This window comes from Dendropsophus ebraccatus, chromosome 8 (genome assembly GCF_027789765.1).
Source record: "Dendropsophus ebraccatus isolate aDenEbr1 chromosome 8, aDenEbr1.pat, whole genome shotgun sequence".
NCBI classification, from domain to species: domain Eukaryota; kingdom Metazoa; phylum Chordata; class Amphibia; order Anura; family Hylidae; genus Dendropsophus; species Dendropsophus ebraccatus.
In genome coordinates, this window is record NC_091461.1 from 28311651 (window position 1) to 28317980 (window position 6330).

Genomic DNA, 6330 nt, shown 5'->3' on the forward strand with positions numbered 1-6330 from the left:
TCCAGCAGCCATGGCAGAGAGGAGCAGGACAGACAGAGGAGATGGAGATGTCCCCAGTTACTTCTCTAAGCTGGGTTCTGGCAGCCCCAAGCCCAGGCAGAAGTATGGTGGCATGTTCTGCAATGTGGAGGGGGCATTCGAAAATAAAACCATTAACTTTGATTCCCTGAGTGTTGGGAAGAAGAGTTCTCATAAGAAGCTAGAGGAGTCCGGGGCCAACAGCTCTGATGGGCTGAGTGAGTCCGGGAGTGAGAGCAGCAGTGTGGGCAGCATGGATGGGCAGGGGGCTGCAGAGAAGGTGGACAGCCAAAGACCCCCAGGGGGGCAAGAGAAGAGATGCCCAGCAAGGACAGAGGTAAGGAAAACATTATTCTATGTACTGCACCCAAACTACTGTATCTGCTGTGTATAGTACATGGGAATCACTACCTGCTCCTGTGTATAGTACATGGGGATCACTACCTGCTGTGTATAGTACATGGGGATCACTACCTGCTCCTGTGTATAGTACATGGGGATCACTACCTGCTGTGTATAGTACATGGGGATCACTACCTGCTCCTGTGTATAGTACATGGGAATCACTACCTGCTCCTGTGTATAGTACATGGGGATCACTACCTGCTGTGTATAGTACATGGGGATCACTACCTGCTCCTGTGTATAGTACATGGGATCACTACCTGCTGTGTATAGTACATGGGGATCACTACCTGCTCCTGTGTATAGTATATGGGAATCACTACCTGCTCCTGTGTATAGTACATGGGGATCACTACCTGCTGTGTATAGTACATGGGGATCACTACCTGCTCCTGTGTATAGTACATGGGATCACTACCTGCTCCTGTGTATAGTAAATGGGGATCACTACCTGCTGTGTATAGTACATGGAGATCACTACCTGCTCCTGTGTATAGTACATGGGGATCACTACCTGCTCCTGTGTATAGTACATGGGGATCACTACCTGCTCCTGTGTATAGTACATGGGGATGACTACCTGCTCCTGTGTATAGTACATGGGGATCACTACCTGCTGTGTATAGTACATGGGGATGACTACCTGCTCCTGTGTATAGTACATGGGGATCACTACCTGCTGTGTATAGTACATGGGGATCACTACCTGCTGTGTACAGTACATGGGGATCACTACCTGCTCCTGTGTATAGTACATGGGGATCACTACCTGCTCCTGTGTATAGTACATGGGGATCACTACCTGCTGTGTATAGTACATGGGGATCACTACCTGCTGTGTATAGTACATGGGGATCACTACCTGCTGTGTATAGTACATGGGGATCACTACCTGCTCCTGTGTATAGTACATGGGGATCACTACCTGCTGTGTATAGTACATGGGATCACTACCTGCTGTGTATAGTACATGGGGATCACTACCTGCTCCTGTGTATAGTACATGGGGATCACTACCTGCTGTGTATAGTACATGGGAATCACTACCTGCTCCTGTGTATAGTACATGGGGATCACTACCTGCTCCTGTGTATAGTACATGGGATCACTACCTGCTCCTGTGTATAGTAAATGGGGATCACTACCTGCTGTGTATAGTACATGGGGATCACTACCTGCTCCTGTGTATAGTACATGGGGATCACTACCTGCTGTGTATAGTACATGGGGATCACTACCTGCTCCTGTGTATAGTACATGGGGATGACTACCTGCTCCTGTGTATAGTACATGGGGATCACTACCTGCTGTGTATAGTACATGGGGATCACTACCTGCTGTGTATAGTACATGGGGATCACTACCTGCTGTGTATAGTACATGGGGATCACTACCTGCTGTGTATAGTACATGGGAATCACTACCTGCTCCTGTGTATAGTACATGGGGATCACTACCTGCTCCTGTGTATAGTACATGGGGATCACTACCTGCTGTGTATAGTACATGGGGATCACTACCTGCTGTGTATAGTACATGGGGATCACTACCTGCTCCTGTGTATAGTACATGGGGATCACTACCTGCTGTGTATAGTACATGGGGATCACTACCTGCTGTGTATAGTACATGGGGATCACTACCTGCTGTGTATAGTACATGGGGATCACTACCTGCTGTGTATAGTACATGGGAATCACTACCTGCTCCTGTGTATAGTACATGGGGATCACTACCTGCTCCTGTGTATAGTACATGGGGATCACTACCTGCTGTGTATAGTACATGGGAATCACTACCTGCTCCTGTGTATAGTACATGGGAATCACTACCTGCTCCTCTGTATAGTACATGGGGATCACTACCTGCTCCTGTGTATAGTACATGGGGATCACTACATGCTGTGTATAGTACATGGGGATCACTACCATATCCTGTGTATAGTACATGGGGATCACTACATGCTGTGTATAGTACATGGGAATCACTACCTGCTCCTGTGTATAGTACATGGGGATCACTACATGCTGTGTATAGTACATGGGAATCACTACCTGCTCCTCTGTATAGTACATGGGGATCACTACCTGCTGTATATAGTACATGGGGATCACTATCTGCTGTGTATAGTACATGTGATCACTACCTGCTGTGTATAGTACATGGGGATCACTGCCTGCTGTGTATAGTACATGGGGATGACTACCTGCTCCTGTGTATAGTACATGGGGATCACTACCTGCTGTGTATAGTACATGGGGATCACTACCTGCTGTGTATAGTACATGGGGATCACTACCTGCTCCTGTGTATAGTACATGGGGATCACTACCTGCTGTATATAGTACATGGGATCACTACCTGCTGTGTATAGTACATGGGAATCACTACCATATCCTGTGTATAGTACATGGGGATCACTACCTGCTGTGTATAGTACATGGGGATCACTACCTGTTCCTCTGTATAGTACATGGGGATCACTACCTGCTCCTGTGTATAGTACATGGGGATCACTACCTGCTGTATATAGTACATGGGATCACTACCTGCTGTGTATAGTACATGGGGATCACTACCTGCTCCTGTGTATAGTACATGGGGATCACTACCTGCTGTGTATAGTACATGGGGATCACTACCATATCCTGTGTATAGTACATGGGGATCACTACCTGCTGTGTATAGTACATGGGGATCACTACCTGCTGTGTATAATATATGGGGATCACTACCTGCTCCTGTGTATAGTACATGGGGATCACTACCTGCTCCTGTGTATAGTACATGGGGATCACTACCTGCTGTGTATAGTACAAGGGGATGACTACCTGCTCCTGTGTATAGTACATGGGGATCACTACCTGCTCCTGTGTATAGTACATGGGGATCACTACCTGCTCCTGTGTATAGTACATGGGGATCACTACCTGCTCCTGTGTATAGTACATGGGGATCACTACCTGCTGTGTATAGTACATGGGGAACACTACCTGCTGTGTATAGTACATGGGGATCACTACCTGCTCCTATGTATAGTACATGGGGATCACTACCTGCTGTGTATATTACATGGGGATCACTACCTGCTGTGTATAGTACATGGAGATCACTACCTGCTGTGTATAGTACATGGGGATCACTACCTGCTCCTGTGTATAGTATATGGGGATGACTACCTGCTGTGTATAGTACAAGGGGATGACTACCTGCTCCTGTGTATAGTACATGGGGATCACTACCTGCTCCTGTGTATAGTACATGGGGATCACTGCCTGCTGTGTATAGTACATGGGATCACTACCTGCTCCTGTGTATAGTACATGGGGATCACTACCTGCTGTGTATAGTACATGGGGATCACTACCTGCTGTGTATAGTACATGGGGATCACTACCTGCTGTGTATAGTACATGGGGATCACTACCTGCTGTGTATAGTACATGGGGATCACTACCTGCTGTGTATAGTACATGGGGATCACTACCTGGTGTATATAGTACATGGGGATCACTACCTGCTCCTGTGTATAGTACATGGGGATCACTACCTGCTCCTGTGTATAGTACATGGGGATCACTGCCTGCTGTGTATAGTACATGGGATCACTACCTGCTCCTGTGTATAGTACATGGGGATCACTACCTGCTGTGTATAGTACATGGGAATCACTACCTGCTGTGTATAGTACATGGGGATCACTACCTGCTGTGTATAGTACATGGGAATCACTACCTGCTCCTCTGTATAGTACATGGGGATCACTACCTGCTCCTGTGTATAGTACATGGGGATCACTACATGCTTTGTATAGTACATGGGGATCACTACCATATCCTGTGTATAGTACATGGGGATCACTGCCTGCTGTGTATAGTACATGGGGATCACTACCTGCTCCTGTGTATAGTACATGGGGATCACTACCTGCTGTGTATAGTACATGGGGATCACTACCTGCAGGGCCGTCTTACCCATTGGGCATGGTAGGCGGCTGCCCGGGGGCCCTTGCGTCCTAGGGGGCCCCCGGGCAGCCGCCTACCATGCCCAATGGGTAAGACGGCCCTGCGCGCCCCCCCCTTCCCCTTCTCTTGCGACCGCAAACACTTTCTTGCTTGCGGTCGCAAGAGGAAATCCGGCCCCGGCTGATGCGTCGCTCCCCGGGGGATTCTCAGGGAGCGCACGCATCAGGAACCTCAGTGCGCGTCGCTGGGGCTTCCTGTACCGGAAGTCCCGGCCTGGGCGCACACTGAGCTTCCGGATGTGTGCGCTCCCTGAGAATCCCCCGGGGAGCGACGCATCAGCCGGGGGCAGAAGAGGAGAGGAAGCAGCGACGGGGGAGCGCTGGTAGGTGAGTTGGGTGTTTTTTTTTTTTTATGTGCTGTGCAGGGGGGAGCCATCTATAAGGGGGGAATACGGGGGAGCCATCTATAAGGGGGGAATACGGGGGAGCCATCTATAGGGGGGGATACAGGGGGGAGCCTTCTATAGGGGGGGATACAGGGGGAGCCATCTATAGGGGGGGATACAGGGGGGAGCCATCTATAGGGGGGGGATACAGGGGGGAGCCATCTATAGGGGGGGGATACAGGAGGGAGCCATCTATAGGGGGGGGATACAGGGGGGAGCCATCTATAGGGGGGATACAGGGGGGAGCCATCTATAGGGGGGGATACAGGGGGGAGCCATCTATAGGGGGGATACAGGGGGAGCCATCTATAGGGGGGATACAGGGGGGAGCCATCTATAGGGGGGATACAGGGGGGAGCCATCTATAGGGGGGATACAGGGGGGAGCCATCTATAGGGGGGATACAGGGGGGAGCCATCTATAGGGGGAGCCATCTATAGGGGGGATACAGGGGGGAGCCATCTATACAAGGGGGGAAAAACAGGGGGAGCCATCTATAGGGGGGATACAGGGGGGAGACATCTATACAAGAGAGGGGGGGATACAGGGGGGAGCCATCTATAGGGGGGATACAGGGGGGAGCCATCTATACGAGGGGGGGATACAGGTGGGAGCCATCTATATGAGGGGGGGGGATACAGGGGGGAGCCATCTATAGGGGCGGATACAGGGGGGAGCCATCTATACGAGGGGGGGGGGATACAGGGGGAGCCATCTATAGGGGGGGATACAGGGGGGAGCCATCTGTACGAGGGGGGGGATACAGGGGGAGCCATCTATAAGGGGGGAATACAGGGGAGCCATCTATAGGGGGGATACAGGGGGTAGCCATCTATAAGGGGGGAATACGGGGGAGCCATCTATACGGGGGGGGGGATACAGGGGGGAGCCATCTATATGGGGGGGGATACAGGGGGGAGCCATCTATAAGGGGGTACTACAGGGGGAGCCATCTATAAGGGGGTAATACAGGGGGGAGCCATCTATAGGGGGGATGCAGGGGGAGCCATCTATAGGGGGGGATACAGGGGGGAGCCATCTATAGGGGGGATACAGGGGGGAGCCATCTATAGGGGGGATACAGGGGGAGCCATCTATAGGGGGGGATACAGGGGGGAGCCATCTATAGGGGGGATACAGGGGGGAGCCATCTATAGGGGGGATCCATCTATAGGGGGGAAACAGGGGGGAGCCATCTATACAAGGGGGGAAAAACAGGGGGAGCCATCTATAGGGGGGATACAGGGGGGTGACATCTATACAAGAGAGGGGGGATACAGGGGGGAGCCATCTATACGAGGGGGGGGGATACAGGTGGGAGCCATCTATATGAGGGGGGGATACAGGGGGGAGCCATCTATAGGGGGGGATACAGGGGGGAGCCATCTATACGAGGGGGGGGATACAGGGGGGAGCCATCTATAGGGGGAGATACAGGGGGGAGCCATCTATACGAGGGGGGGGGATACAGGGGGGAGCCATCTATAAGGGGGAATA